The following is a 22,697-nucleotide window of genomic DNA, read 5'->3' on the forward strand; positions in this document are numbered from 1 at the left end:
AATGTCCAGCAATAAGAAAATGACCAAATAAGGGGCACCTGGGTGGCTCAGTGGGTTAAGCCTCTGCCTTCAGCTCAGGTCGTGATCTCAGGGACCTGGGATCGAGCCTTACATCGGGCTCTCTGCTTAGCAGGGAGCCTGCTTCCTCCTCTCTGTCTCTGTCTGCCTCTCTGCATACTTGTGATCTCTATCTGTCAAATAAATTAAAAGAAAAAAAAAGAAAGAAAATGATCAAATAAATTGTGAAATAATGATAGTCCAGAATTCATTGCAACCCCTGAAATCCTGCTTTAATAAAATATTTAATAATATGAATGCCAAAAGTATAGGTTAAGTGCAAAAATTTCAGAAATATATATGCAATCCTAGTAGTATAGATGGAAAGGTATATATGTATATTTACATATATTCATATGACCATAATAGTATTAAAGGATATATAGGAATATACATATATTCTTTTCATATAGAACATAAATATTAGAAAGAAAACAAGCATGAACTATGGTTATTTTTATTTTTGAGTGGCAAAACTAGAGATTTTATATTATTCTTTAAACCTGCCTTCTTCTTCCAAAACTTCCCACAATAATTTTTTTTATAATTATATATAAAGATATTTTCATTTTTTTAAAAACAAACTCCACTGATCTCATGTGAAGCATTGTTCCTTATTAAATTACTGGAAAATAATGGAAGCCTCAAAACCTAAAACAATATTATTTCTGTGAAAGAAGTCCAGGAAAATTGATACTATTAAATAAGAAAATAATTCTAATTTTTTTAAATTTTTATTTCTTTTTCTAATTTTTTTCAGTGTTCCAGAATTCACTGTTTATGCACCATACCCAGTGCTCCTTGCAATATGTGCCCTCCATAATACCCACCACCAGGCTCACCCAACCTCCCACCCTCTGTCCCTCCAAAACCCTCAGATTATTCTTCAGAGTCCACAGTTTCTCATGGTTCATCTTCCCCTCCAATTTCCCCCAACTCCCTTCTCCTCTCCATCTCCCTATGTCCTCCATGTTATTTATTATGCTCCACAAAAAAGCCAAACCATATGATAATTGACTCTCTCTGCTTGACTTATTTCACTCAGCATAATCTCTTCCAGTCCTGTCCATGTTGACACAAAAGTTGGGTATTCATCCTTTCTGACGGAGGCATAATACTCCGTTGTATATATTGACCACATCTTCCTTATCCATTTGTCTGTTGAAGGGCATCTTGGTTCTTTCCACAGTTTGGTGACTGTGGCCATTGGTGCTATGAACATTGGGGTACAGATGGCCCTTCTTTTCACTACATCTGTATCTTTGGGGTAAATACCCAATAGTGCAATTGCAGGGTCATAGGGAAGCTCTATTTTTAATTTCTTAAGGAATCTCCCCACTGTTCTCCAAAGTGGCTGCACCAACTTACATTCCCACCAACAATGTAAAAGTGTTCCCCTTTCTCCATATCCTCTCCAACACACTTTGTTTCTTGTCTTGTTAATTTTGGCCATTCTAACTGGTGTAAAGTGATATCTCAATGTGGTTTTGATATGAATCTCCCTGATGGCTAGTGATGATGAACATTTTTTCATGTGTCTGTTAGCCAATATGTATGTCTTCATTGGAGAAGTGTCTGTTCATGTCTTCTGCCCATTTTTTGACATGATTATCTGTTTTGTGTGTGTTGAGTTTGAGGAGTTCTTTATAGATCCTGGATATCAGCCCTTTGTCTATATTGTCATTTGCAAATATCTTCTTCCGTTCCGTGGGTTGTCTCATTTTGTTGACTGTTTCCTTTGCTGTGCAGAAGCTTTTGATCTTGATGAAGTCCCCAAAATTCATTTTTGCTTTTGTTTCCTTTGCCTTTGGAGACATATCTCAAAAGAAGTTGCTGTGGCCGATGTCAAAGAGGCTACTGCCTGTTCTCCTCTAGAATTCTGATGGATTCCTACCTCACGTTGCAGTCTTTTATCCATTTCGAGTTTATCTTTGTGGATGGTGTAAGAGAATAGTCGAGTTTCGTTCTTCTACACATAGCTGTCCAATTTTCCCAGAACCATTTATTGAAGATACTGTCTTTTTTTCACTGTATATTTTTTCCTGCTTTGTTGAAGATTATTTGACCATAGAGTTGAGGGTCCATATCTGGGCTCTCTACTCTGTTCTACTGGTTTATGTGTCTGTTTTTATGCCAGGACTGTGCTGTCTTGGTGATCACAACTTTGTAGTAAAGCTTCAAATTGGGCAACGTGATGCCCCCAGTTTTGTTTTTCTTTTTCAACATTTCCTTAGCAACTCGGATTCTCTTTTGATTCCATACAAATTTTAGGATTGTTTGCTCCAATCTTTGAAAGATGCCAGTGGAATTTTGATCAGAATGGCATTGAAAGTACAGATTACTCTAGACAGTATAGACATTTAATTCTATATTGATGAAAAACCCAAGAGTGGAAAACAAAAAATCTTATGACATTTGAAAATTTGGAAGTTTAGTTATGTATATTGTATTTGTGGGTTTGGATAATTCCTGCTTACTCTCAGTATAGTAACCTTACTGAAAAATAGTTGTTAAAGGTGGGGTGCCTGGGTGGCTCAATCAGTTAAGCATCTGCCTTTGGCAGAGGTCATGATCTCAGGGTCCTATGATCAAGCCCCACATCAGGCTCCCCAACCTGAGTAGAGAGTCTTCTCTTTCTGCTCACCTCCCTCACCTCTCCCATTTCCCCCACCTACCCCATCTCTCTCACCTCCCGCATCTCCCCCACCACCCACACCACTTTCCATCTGCATGCATACGTTCTCTCTCAAATAAATCTTTTAAGAATAGTTTTTTTTTTAAAGATTTTATTTATTTATTTGACAGAGAGATCACAAGCAGGCAGAGAGGCAGGCAGAGAGAGAGGAGGAAGCAGGCTCCCCGCTGAGCAGAGAGCCCGATTCGGGGCTCGATCCCAGGACTCTGAGATCATGACCTGAGCCGAAGGCAGCAGCTTAACCCACTGAGCCACCCAGGCGCCCCTTAAGAATAGTTTTTAAGAGAGCTTAACAGCCAATCAAAACTTTTGTCCAAATTTAGTAAGAGGCTCAAAAAAGGGGAGAACTAAAAAAATAAATAAATAAAATAATTTTTTTTAAAAGGGGGAGAACTATAAAAGAGAGAATAAAACCTGATTCACATAATTCTGTTCGAAATTAAATTTTCAGAATATGTTATTTACAGTCATCTGCATAATACATAACTCTAAGAGAAACTGGTCCGTATTTTAAAAAATAATTTATAAAATAATTTTATTATTTCCAGGTATACAACAAGAATTAGAATTCATTAAGTGGTTTTCTTGAAGTTTTAAAATATATTTAAAATGCAATTAAAATTGGAACTGTCACCCTTAAGCAACTAATAAGCAAAATAGCCTTAAAACATAATTTTCTTCGGGCGCCTGGGTGGCTCAGTGGGTTGGGCCGCTGCCTTCGGCTCGGGTCATGGTCCCGGTGTCCTGGGATCAGGTCCCGCATCGGGCTCCTTGCTCGGCGGGGAGCCTGCTTCTCTCTCTGCCTCTCCCTGCCACTTCGCTTACTTGTGCACTCTCTCTCTCTCTCTCTCTGACAAATAAATAAATAAAATTTAAAAAAAAAAAAACAAAACATAATTTTCTTCACAGAATTAAACGTGTTTTGCTATAGTTTTATGTGCAGTATTATTTTACTTAACTAATTCTTTCAGGTAAAATAGAAAATGTTCAGAATTACATCTTGTTACATTATACTTGTAATCACTGTACCTAAAACAGATAGAGGTCACTCAATAATCCATATCTCTTGTCTTTTTTTTTTTTTAAAGATTTTATTTATTTATTTGACAGACAGAAATCACAAGTAGGCAGAGAAACAGGCAGAGAGAGAGGAGGAAGTAGGCTCCCTGCTGAGAAGAGAGCCCAATGCGGGGCTCGATCCGAGGACTCTAGGATCATGACCTGAGCCGAGGGCAGAGGCTTTAACCCACTGAGCCACCCAGGTGCCCCCATAACTCTTGTCTTTTATACAATTTTATAAAGCTCTTCAGTAAAACTTTCAGTGCTTTAGACTATCAAATGAAATGTTTACTGAACTAGGTACCCCTGGACTTTTTGAAATTTTAGAGAACAAATATTTTTTTTTAGCTTTGTCTCAATTCTGTGGGATTGGCTGGAACACAGGTATTATGAGCAAATGAACATCACTTTTCTAACTGTGTGTGTGACCCAACAAGCCTGATTGATGTTCAATGGCTTCTGAGGAAGGAGAGACTGCAGAAGCAATAGGTGGTACTCTGAGGAACAATATAAATTAAAATCATTTAAAGTTTTTCCACAATTAAGAAGATTATTAGGCAAGATGAATGAAAGTATAAGAGAGCTGATCGGCCTCTGTACAACTCTTCCCTTGTTCTCATGATGATTTTTTAAATTACTAGTTTATATTATTTGTCTTTAAATGGGAACAGTTCCTTTGAGAAATGGAAACAAAATAAATATAAACATGCTGGTTTTTTAAGTTAGAAGACAATAAATTAGGTGGGATTGCTGATAATACCTTGAGGCTCCGAATGTTGACATTGGAGCCAGTCATTTGACCTTTCTGAGTCCACAGTAGGGATGGGGTTGATCAAATACTTTCTAGGACCCTTTCAAGTTTGTAAAGAAAAATAATAATATAATAATACAAACAATATAAAATATTATATATAATAATATAAAACAAAGGAAAAAGCACATATAATATAATCAAAACAATTTTGAAAATAACTAGTTGAATGTTTTCTGATTCTCAAATAGTTATTTAAAAACTTAATATTTGGGCGCCTGGGTGGCTCAGTGGGTTAAGCCACTGCCTTCGGTTCAGGTCATGATCTCAGGGTCCTGGGATCGAGTCCCGCATCGGGCTCTCTGCTCAGCGGGGGCCTGCTTCCCTCTCTCTCTCTCTCTGCCTGCCTCTCTGTCTACTTGTGATCTCTCTCTGTCAAATAAATAAATAAAATAAATAAAATCTTTAAAAAAAAAAACTTAATATTTGACTGATCCTAAATGTTTATTGTTACAAGGAGTTAATGTTTTGTCATTAGGCATTAAGGTGGAAATTTACACCATATCATTGAAATTAATTTTCAGCTTCCTGGTATCAACTAGGTATGGTCTACTACTAGTCTGTACAATTACTCTTTCACTCCATTAAGATAATTATCACAGAAAACTCTTATTTTTTTTATTTTTTAAATAAAATAAGATCAATAGGCTATTAATTATTTTATTAGATAATTAACAAACTAAATGAGTAAAATCAAAGAAAGTCAGTCTGGACAAATGATGATAGCACTTTTTGAACAAAGGCCTCTGATTAACCTAATTCAGTACATATTCCTTTTAAAAAGTCAAAAACATGGTCACACACACCAAAAACAAGTAGATAAAAGAATAAAGATGTAGCAGAAGATGTAAACAGAAGGCGGTAATTCGGCTAGTGCTATAATTATAATAGTTAACTGAATCCAAAGAAGATTAATTGAATAAAATCTTTGCCACTGGAATTTCTGAGACATTTTATGCACTTCCAGTTTTTTTCCTAAGATTGTTTTGCATTGTGCTGTAAAAATAAATGCATAACACTGGTATTGAGAGGGGAAAGATGCGTTTGTTAGGCAGAGTGAATAATAAGACAGGCCTATTCAGAGTGTTTGATGACAGTAGGCAGATTCAGAGAGGTGTGAAAGCTAGATCAGCTATGAAACACCATATTTTAACAATAAAAATCATAAAATAGCTGAATTACCAAGTAGTTGCAAATTATTTACTTCCCATACAATAATTCTACTCTTTCTTGCATTTTAAAATGAGTTTGTGAATAAGAAACAAGTAGATGGCATTCCAGAGAAGGGGCAAGACCTGGCACGTAAGTCCCAGCCTGGTTTATCTGCATTTCCCAGAAGCCCATTTGCTACATGTCGGCATGGGCCATAGAAAGCCTTAGGAGGGAGATTTGGAAGGTCAGGTGAAGGAGAAGCAAGGTGGGTTTATCCTTAAGAAGTCTGTGAACAACATTCTAGTGTTGCTTCTTGCTGGATTTTCTGGTTAGGAAACACAACAGCTGGGTTCACAGCTCCTACGGCTCCTGCCAAATTTCCTGCTTTCAAGTCAGGTACACAGAGCTCTGTGATAAAGGGCAGCCAGCTTTGGCAGCACACCCCCATCATCACATTTGGAAGTGAAGCTGGTCTAACAAAGGTTCCAGACCATCTTTGTGCATTAGAGCTCAGCCTTCCGGGTTCCATCTTGACCTTGCTTCCCCACCTCCAAGGCCATCTGCCTTCCTCTGCTGCTTCGGCTCTGGTCTTCAGGCTTTAGCAGCAGACACAGCTTCACGTAGACTGGGAAATCAGCTCCTTCCACTGCACAACCTCAAATCCCATAATAAACCCCTTGTGATACATACCTCCTAGTTCTTCTGCTTCTTTGGACACACCCCGGGGTAGAATCACACCCAGAGGATAATCAATGCTTTCCCCATGAGTTCTCCAGTCTCAGGTTTTGTTTGGAGGCAATCTGGTGCAGCAGGCTCTCTAGTAAATTTGATCAAGGATCCAGTTCCAGGCCCTCTTCTCAGAGTTGGACTTGTCCCTTCATTTCCCTGAATATCGGTATCTCTGTGTGTAAAATTCTGGTGATAGTTTGCTTTCTAATGTTCATGGGATCATCAGTTTAATCCTATATTTCAAGCCCCAAAGCCCAGAGGTGACTCTTGGTAAATGTTCCTGCCCTTTGTTTCCATCTAGGGCTTTACAGGCCTTAGAAAACTGTCGGATGCCTGGATTCACACAGCAGTTGCTTCATGGGGTCTCCTAATTGGCTGTTTCAACCTAGGAGTGAGTCTTGTATAGTTTTCAATGACTACAGGGAAGAGACTTGTTGATTTTTAAACATATTAGAATATATTTCAGGTCTCCAATTCCGTGGACATCAAACTTGCTCTCCATGATGATTTCTAAATTAAGGTAGAAGTTCAAAAATGTTCCTTTTATTCACAGAAATATGAATAAGCTAAATTCTAAGACTACATAAGATACAACATAAAGAAAATGTGGCAAACCAGGCAAAACTCAAAATGCATTTTATGCTTTCCAGGGACAGGACCTAAAGGATTCTATGTGTGTGTCTTTTGGAGATGCATGACGTTTATATGCAAAAATTCTTTCTGCTTCAAATTGAAGCGGCCATTTGGTTAAGTTAGTTGCTGAAAAGACAAAGAAACTCTTTCCAGCTTTTAGGAGGTTCTGCTGTGCCCTCCTAGAATGATATATCCTAAGTCACTCAGACTTAAAGCTACCTCACATACAGTGTTTCAGAATGGGACAGTACTGGAAGAGGCACAAATGATATAGAAAATCCACCACCATCAGCCAGCCCTGTTTCTTATTGGTCAGTGAATACCATTCCTTAGGTAACAGGAGAGATTTTCACAGAATGTCAGTTTTACTGAGAAGGTGAAATAAGTCTTAGAAAAAGATCAGTGACATCAAGGACTATTTCACCCTGATTTTGGCTGAACTTCAGGTACTAGTGAAATATTAGGGTAAAGTTTGGTATGTCATCAGAATTAGTCTCCATAAATAGCCCTGAGCTCTGTCTCCTTCTCTTCCCCTCCCTTTGCAGTCCTCCTCCAATCAGAGAGGGCTTCTTGAGGGAGTTTTGCAGGTTCCCCAGAGGGCTCTAGGACATTCCCCCCAGCCCCCCTCCAGGGCTCTAGGCCATGACATTTGAAAAGCTGCCTTTTAAAGATGAAGGCAGTGTGGTCGTTGCTGGGTTGAAGAGATGAGAGACCTGGATTGTTGTTTGGATTCTGCCTGCCACTTACTGAACCACCGTAGGCACACCACTTGCAGCGCCTGGCATTCTTTCCTCAGGGTTAATAGCATTTGCCCTCTCAAGGTTATCTTGTTGATCAAATTAGGAAATGCATGAGGAAACACTTCGAAAGCTTAAAATGGAAAGCTCTTTGCACCAGCTCCTTCTCAAGTCCTCAAATGATAAGATTTCTCCAAAAGCTTTTTTTTTTTTTTTTTTTACCCCTACCCTTACCTTGTTTCTTTTCCTACATCATGCCCTGTTCTGTGGTGATTTCAATAGCACTTAGAGCTTAAAGTGTCACCTCGAGGCATATGATTCTCAGGTTGACATCTCTACCTCCAAACCCCTTTCAAATTCCTCAGCTGGATTTCCAGCTGTTTTATATTCAACATGCGTTGCCCCCTCTCCTATTCAGCTACTTGAAACATCTTTACCAGCTCCCCAATCTCCCCACCTCCTCATCAGAATTTCCCCTTTCTTCAGTGTCCATCATCCTAACATTAGAAACTAAAAGATCCTAGAAATATTTTGGCCTCTTTCTCTCCGCAGCCCCAAGTCCCCACATGTAGCTTCAGATTTGGTTAATTCTGCTCTGAGATGATCCTCCCTTCATGTCTGTGCTGCTGGTTCTGTCCACACTGCCTCATCCCAGCACTCATGACCTCATGCCTGGATTCCCTGCAGCCGTTCCCTACTCCATCTCCACATCCAGAACGCCTGCAATTCCGCAAATCCTCCTCGCCGTGCCAAGTGATTTTTTAATAAAATACAGCATAGGTCATATTGCTCCCTTGCTCCAAGACAGTTATGGCTTTCTGTTGCCCGAAGAATACAGTATCGATTTTCTTGGAGTTGCTGGTTGCTGTCTCTTTGAGGCACCTATGTGTGTACTCTAAAGAAAGAAGTAGTAACTGTTACACACCCATTACTCATGTCTCTGTTAGAGCTGGCTGCTTCTGCATTTGCAAACTGTAGAGAACAACAGTCAAGTCTGTCCATAAGTATTCCTAGTTAATCTCATTAACTTTAAATTCACCTCTTTTCCCTCAAATATCTTATGTCCTCTTTGTGTATATTATAGTTCCCTAAAAACATTTTTTCCCCTCAACCGTCTATTTGGGTTGTTCCTGTTCCTCTTTGTAGCTGAAATGCTCATACTTGCAAATTTCCTGGACAGATGTTCACCCTGGGTTTGGAATAGAATATACCCCCAAATCCACACCTGGAGCTGAAGCATACATTTGCATACAGATTAACTAACGTAGCTCAAGATCTCATTTATACTTAGAAAGGAATCAAACATCCATAAAGATTACGTTATTCCATGGGTTTAAGTGCATATTAAATAGACTAATCATAATTACTGGCCTGATGTATTTTAGAATTTACATGACAAAGAGCTCACTCCTAAATTCCATAGCAGAAAAAAATTCTTTATTAGTATATAAAAATAATTGTTTAAAGATGCTAAAACAATACACTGACATAATATTATAAGCATAGGCATATCTAGAAGATGACACAAAAGCTATTTAGGAGAGAAACAGACCAGATATTTCCCTGAACCAAGACCTAGTTAACATATGCCTGCATAATGGCATTAAACGGATCTCTGCAATTTCTTTCGTGTTTGGTGATGGCCAAGTCACAAGAAACAAGTGTCATGGAAAATATAACTGAGCTAAAGCATCCATTTAACCATCTTTCTCCACTTATCCCACCCAAACACCCTCCAAGGCACTTCCAAATTCTTTGTGTGCTTCCATTTTAAAAGAAGCCATTTCCAGGGACTTTTGAGGCAACGTGTTCCAAGCTATTGTCGTTGCTGCCACTCACTCACTTAGACAATGTTAGGAAGGGGAAATGTGCTCAGCATCTCCTCCTCCTCATGCCCACAAGAATGCAAAGCTAGAACTTGGAATAAAGGGCAATGTTTGTTTTTCATCAGTCTCAGAAGGAAACTGACAGCACACTCTAAAAGATTTATCCAAACATATCAGTGAAGGGAACATATACAGAGCTGTGAGTATGGTTAGGGACCTAGTGACACATGATGAATATCCCAGTAACTAGCACCAACAGGAAGCCCTAGATCTAAAGCAAGAAGAGGAGGGAAAGGTTACCAAATGCTGTCGGAGATGGGATGGGAGAGGGGAAGATGGTGGAGCTGCATGGTAAGAGCTCTGGCTCTAGAAAACACTCTGATTTCCCGCTGACACTTCCCACTGGCCAAACCCAAAGAGCAGCAGAGGGCACGGGAACCAGGGAGATCCAGTCCATAGTGGTTAGCCTCCAGAGCAGGGCAGAGAACTGAAGAATGGATAGATGGGGCTCAGGCAGAGACCAAAGAGAGAAAAACTAGTACTCTCATCTTCTATCAGGACCTCAGCAACTGTATTAAATGATCAAAAATATTAAGAAGGAGCATATCTGTCATAGCAACCAATAAATAGTAAGTCTTATTGGGTATTAATAAATGTAACTGATATTATAATACACTGACTTATAATGAAACCAGTAGACCTGGCTGCCTAGAGATTTCTATGGATACAATGATACATGTAGAATATCTGTTCAGCACTTGGAATGGCTAAATAATTTTGAGAAAGTCAATACATGGAGTGGTGGGTTATGAACAAATCCCCAGACACCATGAGTTTAGTCTGTGTGCTTAAGCACAGTGCTCTAGTGAACTGTTCAGACTTACACATCATGAAACACCGAAAGTTAAAATAAGATGGAAACCCCTGGGGAAGCTTTCCATTCCACTGCATTGTGGATGGGAAATAGTTAATTATTTTCCTAGTTCTGAAGATAACTAACCACACTCCTTCTGCAAACCTGAGTATAACCGTCACTATGAAGGATAGAAATAATATCAAGAACCAAATGATTGTTTAAAACCACCTTTAAATTATATGTGCATATTTTAATATAAAAAATTCTCATTTAATCTTTATTAGTCTATGTAAACCAGATGAAAAAATTAGAGTACATAGAAGTTAAAGGACGTGCCAGGAATCACGCATCCAAGTAATGGAATCAAAATTAAAACTGGTTGATAACCACCGGAATCACTTACTGATGTCTTTAAAATTGAAGCTCCTGAGTCCCATCCTGTATCTACTGAAGTAGTATCAGGATTGGATTGGGAGTGACTTGTGGTGACATAGCAATTATTCTCTGTACTTTTAAAGGCCCCACACCAAGGCTGATGTACTGACAGGTTCATAATTGCTAAAGATATAAACTGGCCAAATGCTGAACAGCAGATTCTAAGGAGCAACTCCATTCAGTTCTTGATTGATTCTCTGTCTCCAAGTGGGTCATCAGTTACAAACAGGAATCTTCTTGTCGGGTCAGAATTTTGATGGAAGCTATATTTGGAGTCATGCTATTTGCCCTATTATTGTCAGGTCATGAAATGCAGCTTAACAAAATGCTTTTTCTAAGACCTGATGTGAAAGTTTAAAAGCCTCCCTCCCTCACCTTTTGTGCATTACAGTTTGCATGGAGAATAGGCACATAGCTAAAAGAAAAACACTTACTTCAAGTTCTGGAAATAGCAACTGAGCACCACTCATTCTCCTTCTGACACTGGGGTTATCCTAGGAATACAGCTGCAAGTGAAGTCAAACATAAATTCACAAATAAATACTTGAAGAGGGAGACAAAATCCAGCCACCATGGGTTACCGTTCCCCACTCCACCAAAATAAACAAAATCATTTGCTTCAAATGAAGGCTTCTTGAAAGGAAGGAAGGTATAACCAAAATAATCAGAAGAACGTATAATGCACAGTAGGATCTGACAAACTGGGAAATTTTTAAGTTTGATGCAAGGTAAATAACAGGGAAGCTGCCCTATTCCTCACATTCCTCCATGACACAATGCTGTGTCACGGCACCCCTTGAAGATTGGAAAGTCTTCTGCACCTTGATTTTTGGACTCAGACCGACCCTACATTAATATTCTTCTTCTTCTGTCCTTTATCTCTTTCTAACAACTTGTTGGAGTGGTTTGCTGATAATATAATACATTTAAGGGAGGGAGTTTTTAAAAACAATTAATCCTCCTTTGTATTGATCTTTAAACTAGCCAACATTTTCCACTGGATTCTTGGTAACCTCTCTGCACAATAGAATAAGATCTGAAATCTGCTTACTCTTATGAAAAATTAGTCATCACTAATGCAGAGTGTACTTTGGGTTGCATGTAAGAGTCAGTATGCCATTGGTACTCAAGTTAAAGAAAAAAAAAGAAAACCAACAATAATCAAATTTTCCTTGTAATGGTTGGATGGCAGCCTTCTGGAAGATTAGTGGCATTAATTCAAAAATTACTTCTTGGTAGGATAGATGAGCACTATGGTGACTCAGGTGGAATACTACCTCAAGTAGAAACTATAACTTGGGCAATACAACTGCCCACACACAACAGATGTGTTAGTGAGCAGAGGAGAACTTCCTGAGGGGCTGAGTGCATACAGATGTGGACATTCAGGCTTGTGCTGACTCAAAAGCCTGTCCTGGTGTCTGGCTGTCTTTCTGAACGTAATCCTCCCATTTCTCCATTCCTTTCTAAACAGAAGCTGGAGAAGGAGTGGTCAGCCAAACCAGGTAGAGCTCTACCTTCTGATTACGCACTGCCTCCTTCTATGCTTCCCCCGGAGATTGGAGGACAGTTTTTTCCTTCAGACATGGCCACCTCACTTGAAGAAGCTCTTGGGCTCAGTCCAGTTCTACAAGTCACAGAGGCAGCTGAGAAAGACATTTATCTAAAAGAATTTGAGAATAATATAGATAATACGGAGTATATTATCATGTCAATAATGTGTATAATATGGAGGTACCATGACTGAGTGTGAAGAGAAAAGCAAGATAACTTTGCAGTATTTCAGGAAGTACCATACGTCTTTATATGAAACAGCAAAACAGTTTTATATGAAAAAGAAAAAACCCTCGTTCCATACTTCCTTGAATATGTTTAATGAGATTGATTCTGAAATTTCTTCAATTTAAAGTTTATCTCATGGGGCACCTGGGTGGCTCAGTGGGTTAAAGCCTCTGCCTTCGGCTCAGGTCATGATCCCAGGGTCCTGGGATCGAGCCCCACATCGGGCTCTCTGCTTAGCAGGGAGCCTGCTTCCCCCTCTTTCTCTCTGCCTGCCTCTCTCCCTGCTTGTGATCTCTATCTGTCAAATAAATAAAGAAAATCTTTAAAAAAAAAACTTAAAAAAAAACAGTTTTTAAAGATTTCTGTCAGACTTGGGCAACTTAACTTAAATGCAATTTTTCTTTGACAATTAATCAGAGTCAGATACTTTTGAGAAATGAATCCCAATTCCTAAAACTTATATTTGTAGCTCTTTTGTTTTTCTTTTCTGACATAAAGAAGTATAGCCATTGTCTTTTCCATTTTGCTTATTTGAAAATAACTAACCTCAAGTATTTAAGCAAAATACATTTTGACTTGAAACTATATATTTCCATGGATTTCGTAAATCAGTACACATGCTCCTCAAGGCCCTGCTTTATTTGTGTGTCCTCAGAAGGATCTTGGGCTTACACTGCAGAGTGTGCCAGGGGCTGGCAGCAAAGGAGGGGTAGACCCATTGTTGCAGACACCCACAGCGATAACATCAAGCTCCAGGCAAATTGTAATTAGGTAAAGAATGTTCTCTTCTATATTCTTCTTTTAAAAACACCACGGAGAACAGCTGTAAAATTCAGAGTTAAGACTTTTTGTCATATACTATTTATTGAATCGCCTGGAATGTTTTTGGTTGGATGTCTCACTGTACAACCAATACATTCATCTCTGTCCCCCAACTTGTATGGCTAAAAAGGATGATATGGCAGAAATATAACTTAGAACCACGAGTCTAAGGATTTCAGTCCCTTCAGCAGGCATCAAGGCTTATTTCAAGTGGCTGTGTTGTTCTAGGGGCCAGAGTGTCTCACAAAGTCCCCTGGGGGCCTTGCGTTTCTTTCCACTGTGCTTCGTGTAGAAGGAAACATAGGAAACAGCAGAACTCATCCTGGTGAAAATACCTCCTCCGTGTCTGAGCAGACAAATCCTAGGGAAGAGCACGTTAACCATTAGAGAAAGTAGGGAAACTGAAGTGGGATTAAAGGAATATACACATTAAAGGGATATAAACGTATTTCTTAAAGGAACATGACATAAGTACATGCAGGTTGAAAAAATCAGATGATTGACTCTTTTAATCTTAGTTAATAATTTTTAAAAGCTACAAGGAAGGGGTGCCTAGGAGGCTCAGTCAGTAAAATATCTGAATCTTGATTTTGGCTCAGGTCATGGTCCTAGGGTCATGGGATTGGCTCACTTGGCTCTTCACTGGGCATGGAACCTGCTTGGGATTTTCTGTCTCCCTCTGCTTCTCTCCCCCCCGCCCCGCCACTCGGATGCCCACACTCTCTTTCTCTCTCCATCTTTCTCTCACTCAAAAATGAAATAATAAATAAAATAGGGAAAGCAACTCCCACAGCAGCTAATGAAAAGAAAGAGTCTGAGGAGTCACCATCCAGGAGGCAGAGTAGAGCAAGGGTGCAAATCACCTTCTAGAACTGCAAGGATTATCCAAGAGAAAAGGAAGGGGGTAAAGGAGAGTCTCTACTTACTCCATGTTTACATTACCAGGTACAGCTCTGTGTATTTCCCATGAGTTATTCTCACTCCAAAAAAGGTAAATAATATATAATTTCCTGATTCACCTGATGGGCAAATGGATGTTTAGAGAAATTAAGTACTTTCCTAACATCACACAAGTGCTAAATAGAAAGTTTGTGTTCAAAACTAAGGTCGCCTACCTAATCTCAAAGCCTGTTTTCTCTCTGTAACAAAACCAGCTCCAAATGGGAAGCCAGTTGTTTATATCACCAGACAACTTTCACTGAAAAGGGAAAATGAAGTCTCAGGACATTAGGAATCTTGGCAGTTTCCAAGGATTTTCCAGTAATCGGTGCTATTTCTCCTCATAACCATATGCTCCTACTCCCAGACCTCTACAGTCTTATGAAAATAGTGGAAAATTACATTTTGCCCCTAGGCATTCAGGAGGTGAGAAGTCAAAATCAAAACCAAGAGTTGCAGAGTTTTATGAAATGATAAAAATGAAAGAAGAATGAGATTTTTGAGACTTTGTAATTTCAAAATAAAAATTGTTTTCAAATTTACAAAAGCTTTAGTAATAGTAGAGTTAGGGCTTTCAAAGTCAGAAATACAATTTCTGTGTAATCAAACACAAGAATATAAGTTCAGTATTCCACTAGACATTTGCATGTATACATTTATAAATAATCACTGGAGAAATATTAGATATTAACCAAAATATCCCAAAGAAGGAACAAAAACAACATAGGAAGACCTCTGGTTCAAGTGTTGTTTTTTTTTTTAAGAATAACATACCAGGGGTGCCTGGGTGGCTCAGTGGGTTAAGCCTCTACCTTCAGCTCTGGTCATGATCTCAGGGTCCTGGGATCTAGCCCCACATCAGGCTCTCTGCACAGCGGGGAGCCTGCTTCCCACCCCCTCTCTCTCTGCCAGCCTCTCTGCCTACTTGTGATCTCTGTCTGTTGAATAAATAAAGAAAAAGCTTTAAAATATATATATATATACCAAAGCTAAGATTAGCTGGTCAAACACTAAAATGATAATTTTTTAAATATATTTTTACATTAGCCCATGAATGTAATGTATATTGTTTGGGTGTGTATTATGTATTGATTCAGTTAAAGTCACAACCTGACCACAAGGTCTAAAATATATTTTCCAAATGTGAGATCCCTTTGTTTGTCAATTGCCTAAAATTTAGGGTGGAGTTTTTTTTGTTTGTTTCATTTAGAAACACCTGAAAAAATAGGACTTCTGAAGTATAGAAATGAAACAGTTTGAGCATATATTGTTATCCTTTATTTCCAGATGAAGAAATCTTTGTCCAAAGTCAAGCAGCTGGTAAATTAAAACCCAAATTCCATGTGATCAAAACCAGTGATTGTCAGCTGGTAGCAATTTCTGATATTAGGTAGATGTAGCTCAGTGTGGCTGTAATCCGCATTCACAAATAACTAATGTTGTTGAATCTTTTTTATTCAACCTATTGTTTTTGTATTATAGATTGTAGATATCTGCCCATACTCAATAACTTGTGTTTTTACTTTCTTAGTGCTGTATTTCGACAAATGTCAGTTTTCAGACCCTATCTATATAGGGTTTGCAATTCTCTTTTTAAAACATCTTTGCCTAGTATAAGGCCATAAGGGTGGGTAGTCTATATTTTACTATATAGAGACTTTCTTGTTTCATCTTTCACATTTAGATCTACAACTAGCCTAGAGTTAATTTTTCATATGGTGTAAGATAGGGGTCAAAGGATATGTATTTTCATATAGTAATTCAATTGGTCCAGTATGCATCTCACTACTACATTCTTACTTTGCAATTCTACCTTTGCCATGAATCAAGTCTCCATTTAGATGTTGGTCTGTTTTGGGACTCTGTTTTATCCCATTGGTTTATTTGTCAATCTTCTTCCAATTCCATATTGTAACAGTTACTGTAGCTTTATAATAAGTTTTGACATCTGGTAGTGTAAGTCATACAACTTTGTTCTTTTCCTTCAAGATAGTCTTGGCTTTTTTGGTCTTTTGCTTTTCTATATAAGTTTTAGAGTCAACTACCAAATTTTATGCCCCCCTAAAAGTCTGCTGGCTTTGTATTTATGAGTGCATGCATTTTTTTTTATTTTTAATTTTTTTTGTGAGTGCATTTATTCAATAGATCAATTTGGGAAAAACCAACATGCTAACAATAAAAACTTTTCTAATCCATAAACATGACAATCCTTTCCTTTATTTAGTTCTTCTTTAATTTCTCTTAATAAGTTTTTATAGTTTTGTGTGTCTGTGTTAAGTTCTTACATGATTTTCATTCATTCCTAGGTATTAGGTATTTTTGAAGTTATCATGAAGTTTTGTTTTTAATTTTCTACTTCTTACTGGAATATTGAAACTTAGTAGATACTTGTACACTAATTTTGTATCCAAAAATTGCTTAATTCACTTATTTTAATTGTTTAATAGAGTCTCTAAAAGAACTATGGAGAACGGCTAGCAGCAGTTTTTATTTTTGTCCTTCTTCATGTGTCTACTTTTTATTTATTTTTCTAATTTTATTATGCTAGCTAGGACTGCTAACACAGTGCTGAATAGAAGTAATAATAATCTGTACCTTGTCTTGTCCCCTATCATAAGGTGAAAGTCTTTAATACTTTAATAATTCAACATCAAGGATGCTCTTGCTGCAAGATTTCTGATTTTTTTTTTTTTTTTTAAACCGGGCTAGGGAAGTTTTGTTCTATTTCAAGTGTGATTAAGAGTTTTGCTTTCTTTTGTTTTTAACATAGATGGCTGTTGAATTTTATCACTTTTTTTTTTTTTTTGGTATATATTCAGATGATCATGTGACTTTTGTCCTTGTTTTGTTTACATGGTAAATTATATTAATTGGTTTTTGAACTTTAAAATAAATTTTCTTATATCAAGAAGAACCCAACTTGGTCTTGCATACATTATTGTATTTGAGTCACTATAATTTTGTTAGAAATTCTTCATTTCTGTTATAAGACGTTATAAAACAAGTTGAAGAGTTTCCTTCTTTATGTTCTCAGAAAGAGTTTGCATAAGATATTCCTTCTTCCTTAAATGTTGAAAAGAATTCATTGGCAAACCCATTCAAGTCTGGAGTTTTCTTTTGGAGAGCATTTAAAGTATAGATTAATATATTTAATAAATATAAGACTATTTCAATCTTCTTTTTTTCAGCCTTGTAATCCATTTATTAAGGAATATGTCAATTTCACCTAATTTTCAAGTTTTTGTTAAAGCCATTCATAGCATCCTTTATTAACATTTTATGTCTGTGCTACATTCCCTGTGATATTTTTCTGTCTTTCCTTCTTATTTACTTAAGAATCTTTCCAGTTTAAGATTTTATCTTTTCAAAGAACCAACTTTTGTTTTTAATTGGTTTTCTCTATTTTTTTTTATTGTTTTCTCTTCATTTCTGTTTTTATGCTTATTATTTACTTCCTTCTACTTTCTCTGGGTTTCAGTTGATGGTATTTTTTCCATCCAATTGAGTTGTAGATTTAGAGCGTTTGAGTGTTTTAACTTTTATTTTTCAATGTATACATTTAAGGCTATGTATTTTCCTCTAGGAGCACTATTTAGCATTATCTTACAATTTTTGATGTTCCATTTTCACTGTCATTCAGCTCAAAATATTTACCCGTTTTCCCTGTGGATTCTGTTCTTTGACCAAGGACTTATTTAGTAGTACACTGCTTACTTTCCTCCAAAACTGGGAGACAGTCTAGTTATTGTTATTTCTAGCTTTATTATACCTTAGAGCCTACTTTGTATGACTTCAATCCTTTGTTATTTACTGAGACTTGATTTCTAGCCCAGCATGTTTTCAGTTTTGGTAGATGCTTCATGTATTCTTGAATAGAATGCGTGTCCTGCAGATGCTGCGTGCTGTGTTCTGTGTAAGTCCACTGATTCACCTGCTATCATATTTTTCACCTATTCTAGGTGCTCACAGATGTTCCCACTGCTTGCTCTGTCACTCACTGAGAGGCATTTTTTTAAAAATCTCACTGTATTTGTAGACTTGCTTACTTTTGCACTTAGTTCCATCATTTTCTGCTTTATATATCTTGAGACTATTTTATTAGAAATATATACAGTTTAAATTATATACTGTATCATCCTGGTGGATTGATCCTTCATGAACTCTCCTTTATATCTACAACTGCTTTTATTTTGTCTAATATTAATGTAACTATACCATCTCTCTTTTGGTTTCTGTTTTCATTACATATCTTTTATGCTTCTTTTTCTATTACCTTTCTTCTATCTTTATGTTTAGAGTGTTTCTCTTTAAAAATGTATTTTTTTGTTGTTTTTTTTTGTTTTTTTTTTTGTTTGTTTTTGGAAATTTAAACTGGGGCGCCTGGGTGGCTCAGTTGTTAAGTGTCTGCCTTTGGCTCAGGTCATGATCCCAGGGTCCTGAGATCGAGTCCCACATCAGGCTCCCTGCTTGGTGGGAAGCTTGCTTCTCCCTCTCGCACTTCCCTTGCTTGTGTTCCCTCTCTCTCTGTGTCTCTCTCTGTCAAATAAATAAATAATCTTTTTAAAAAAAGTGATGATAATTTTAACCAGTATATTTGTCTATTATATTCAATGTAATAATGATATATTTAGATCTTATTACTTGTTTGGTATTTGTAATTTGTATTTTTTTTAATTTATTTTGACTTGTTTTGTACTGTCAAGTATATTGGATTATCAAGTATATGTAGTATATAATACATACTAAGATGTATTAAATTAATATATTTATATATTATACTATATCATCAATCATTTTAGATTATAAAGTAAATATTTTTATTTCCATCCTTTATCAATGAGTCACTAAAAGAATGTTTAATTTATTAATAGAAGAAAATGAAATACCTATATTTACATACTTGATAATTCCTGTGAAAGTGATATATCATTTATCTGTGGTTCCTTTTTTGTTTTTCATCACTATGGTCAAAATGTGTGTAGGTATTTTATTTTATTTTATTTTTTCCCTGTTTGAGTCTTATAAAACTTCTTGAATCCTGGATTTGTCTTTCACTAGTTTTTAAAAACTCTCAGCCTGGGGGCACCTGGGTGGCTCAGTGGGTTAAGCCTCTGCCTTCAGCTCAGGTCATGATCTCAGGGTCCTGGGATTGAGCCCCGCATCAGGCTCTCTGCTCAGCAGGGACCCTGTTTCCCCCTCTCTATCTGCCTGCCTTTCTCCCTACTTGTAATCTCTCTCTCTGTCAAATAAATAAAATAAAATCTTTTAAAAAAATAAAAATAAAAACTCTCAGCCATTATCTCTTTAAATATTGTTTCTGCCTTAATTTTTTCTCTTTTTCTCTTCCTGGGGGTTACATATACATATAGGTAATATTTACAGTGTTCCCTATGTCATTTAAGCTCTTTTTTATACCTTATTTTTGTTCATGTTTCTATCTAGATATTTTCTACTGACCAATATTCTAGCTAAAAAATCTTCCCTTCACCTGTGCCTAATCAATGCTAAACCACTGATTAATATCTGGGTGATACCATAACAAGATACCACAACCTGATGGCTTCAAACAACAATATTTTTTCAGAGCAGTCTGAAATTAAGGTGTTGGCAGAGCTGTTCCTCCCTCAGAAGACTCTTTGAAAAAGTTCTCCCTTGACTCTCCCATTTTCTCATGGTCCCAGCTGTTCCTTGGCATTAGGATGCTTCAGTCCAATATCTGCCTCCTCTTCACATGGCCTTCTCTTCTCTTGTACGTCACTTCTCTATATGTCCTAAGGGACACTGGTCATTGGATTTAGAGCCCACCCAAAAATTCAGGATGATCTCCTCTAGACATCCGTAACTTACTTACGTCTTCAAATACCATCTTCCCAAGTAAGGTAACATTCACAGTTTCTGGAGGTTAGAATATGGACCTATCTTTTTGGGGACCATCATTCAACTCACCACAATTACCTAAGGAGTTCTTAATATCAATTATTATTTATAGCTCTATAATTTTCTTTTGATTCCTTTCTCATACTCCAGTTTTCTGCATGATTTCTTTAGGCTTATGTTTAGTTTTTGAACTTAAGAATCATAGTTATTTTAATATTGACATCTGATAAAACCCAATAGCCACATTTTCTGCACACTGTTATCTGTTTTTCAATCTTAGTTTTTAGTTACAGGTCTTGTCTCTTGGATAAATTACTTTTTAGAAACAAAAGACATATTAAAGGCCCCCACAGTAAGTGGAAAGAATTATGAAATTCCTTGAGCATTTTTATTATGATGAGAAAATATCTTAATTGTAAGGAGAAATAGTACTTCTTTTCATTTTTGTCTCCTTTTTATGATTGGAAGATGATCCATACAAATTCTTTTTTATCTTGCATTTGCCTATACACAAAAATGGTATCATATAAAGAAATTCTAGATAGTGATTGTGCCTTATTGAAAAATACCTACTATTTTTGAGATATTGAGCATTGTAAAAATCCATGAAAAAGATACAGAAAAATAAGATGTATAAAGCATTTTGGTTCTTTTGCACAGTTGTAAAATCACAAAGAAGTCCATATATTTGAGTTAAAAAAACAAACAAACAAACTTTGTTTTCTTTCTCCTTCAGACTTTGAGGTGTGAATAGAAGCAAACAGTTGAAGCCAGCATTCAATAATTTAAACCTTAAAATCCTACCAATGAAGACTTGGACTATCCAAAAGGTGAGTCAGAAACAATCTAAATAACAAGCACGATAACCAAATCGCTGTTTGTCATTGATGTTGAAAACACATTTAGCATGTTGCTTCTGAGGTGTGATTTCTGCAATCCTGTTCAACACCTCTTGTTAAGCACCCTGAAATCTTCCTCAGATTTTTGCTCAAATGTTTTTCTTCCTCCATGAGTCCAATGCAGAAAATGCAGGTAGAGGGAGCCAAGTCCAATCCTAGGGGATTTCTGTAGAAGGTTCAACTGGACTGCGGGGTTGTGGTGTAACAATTTGGAAAACACTTCATGATAGTATCTTTGTTTAAACCATTGGCTTTATGGATGTAGTTCAGGACCCATTGTTTCAACCTGACCTTTGTCAGAATGACACAAAAAGTCCCATGATGCAGGAAGAGTACACTTACTCACTGGTTCGGTTAAGATGTATTAAGATGGGTCTGAGGAGGCAAGGGAAAAGTGAGTAAACCTATTTTGGTAAGTTAATAGAATAAAGTAAAAATGGATCACATTTCCAAATTCCATTTATTTCTTTATGCCAAAACTAAAACCCTGTAATAATGATTGGTTTTATATGGAATTTAAGATTCTCTGTTAACAGCTATAACGAATTAACTGCTATATGATTAATAGAGGAAGTTGCTAACATTTCTTATTAGGGATGGTGGGTTGATTTTTCTCCTTTATTTCTAAGAGAACATGAATAAGGTGGAGTCTTATCAGAAACTAACCAGTTTATGGAGAATTATTTCCCATTGAGACAGAGACAGCCTAAAACTAAGATTGATAGCCCATTCCCAACTACATAATAATTGATCAATGGGTCAGTTTCACATACTTTGAATCCTTTACCACAGAATTCCAGCTGATTCCACAACACCTTCTGATATTCACTGTGCATACACCTCTTATTTATACAAAACTTAGCTTCCGCACTTTCATGATTTTACTTTCCCTCCCATGTCTGCCCCAAATATACAGATTATTTTCACCTTAACATCTTCCAAGTAGTCCATTATAAGCAATACATCTTGTTTTAGAACCCAGTTCTAAACTGGGTTCTAAACACACATACACGCAACAGACATCGAGGTCACATCCCAAACCTACAGAGTCAGAGTCTTTGGGGATGGGGCTCAGCCATGTCTAGCTGAAATATTCCACAGGTGATGAGGATTTGTAACCAGGTTGAAAATCACTTATTTATATATTTTCAAAGGAAGGAACTGAGTTTCAGAGAGATAAGACTTGAGTAGAATTCAGTTGTAGGTAGTGGGGAGCCAAACTTAAAATCCAGATCTCTTGACTGCATACAGCTGTTATATTAGTCCAGAATTTGCCAGTTTTGTATTCCATGGTGTATCAGGGGTGTGTGTGTGTGTGTGTTTAAAGATTAATTTATTTGTGTTGTGGGGGAGGGCCAGAGGGAGAGAGAGAGAGAGTCCCAAGCAGA

The 22,697-nt window shown here is 37.1% G+C and overlaps 1 protein-coding gene across 1 annotated transcript in view; it reads left to right on the forward strand.

Annotated features, from left to right (window-relative positions):
* The window catches only part of RAB3C (RAB3C, member RAS oncogene family), a 645,683-nt gene that overhangs the window by 68,773 nt on the left and 554,213 nt on the right, over positions 1 to 22,697 (forward strand). The window contains exon 3 of the mRNA XM_047729420.1: positions 21,147 to 21,240. The gene's annotated coding sequence lies outside the window, so the exon portion shown is untranslated. The remainder of the gene's footprint in view (positions 1 to 21,146; positions 21,241 to 22,697) is intronic.

The sequence above is a fragment of the Lutra lutra genome, chromosome 5 (assembly GCF_902655055.1).
Source record: "Lutra lutra chromosome 5, mLutLut1.2, whole genome shotgun sequence".
NCBI lineage: Eukaryota > Metazoa > Chordata > Mammalia > Carnivora > Mustelidae > Lutra > Lutra lutra.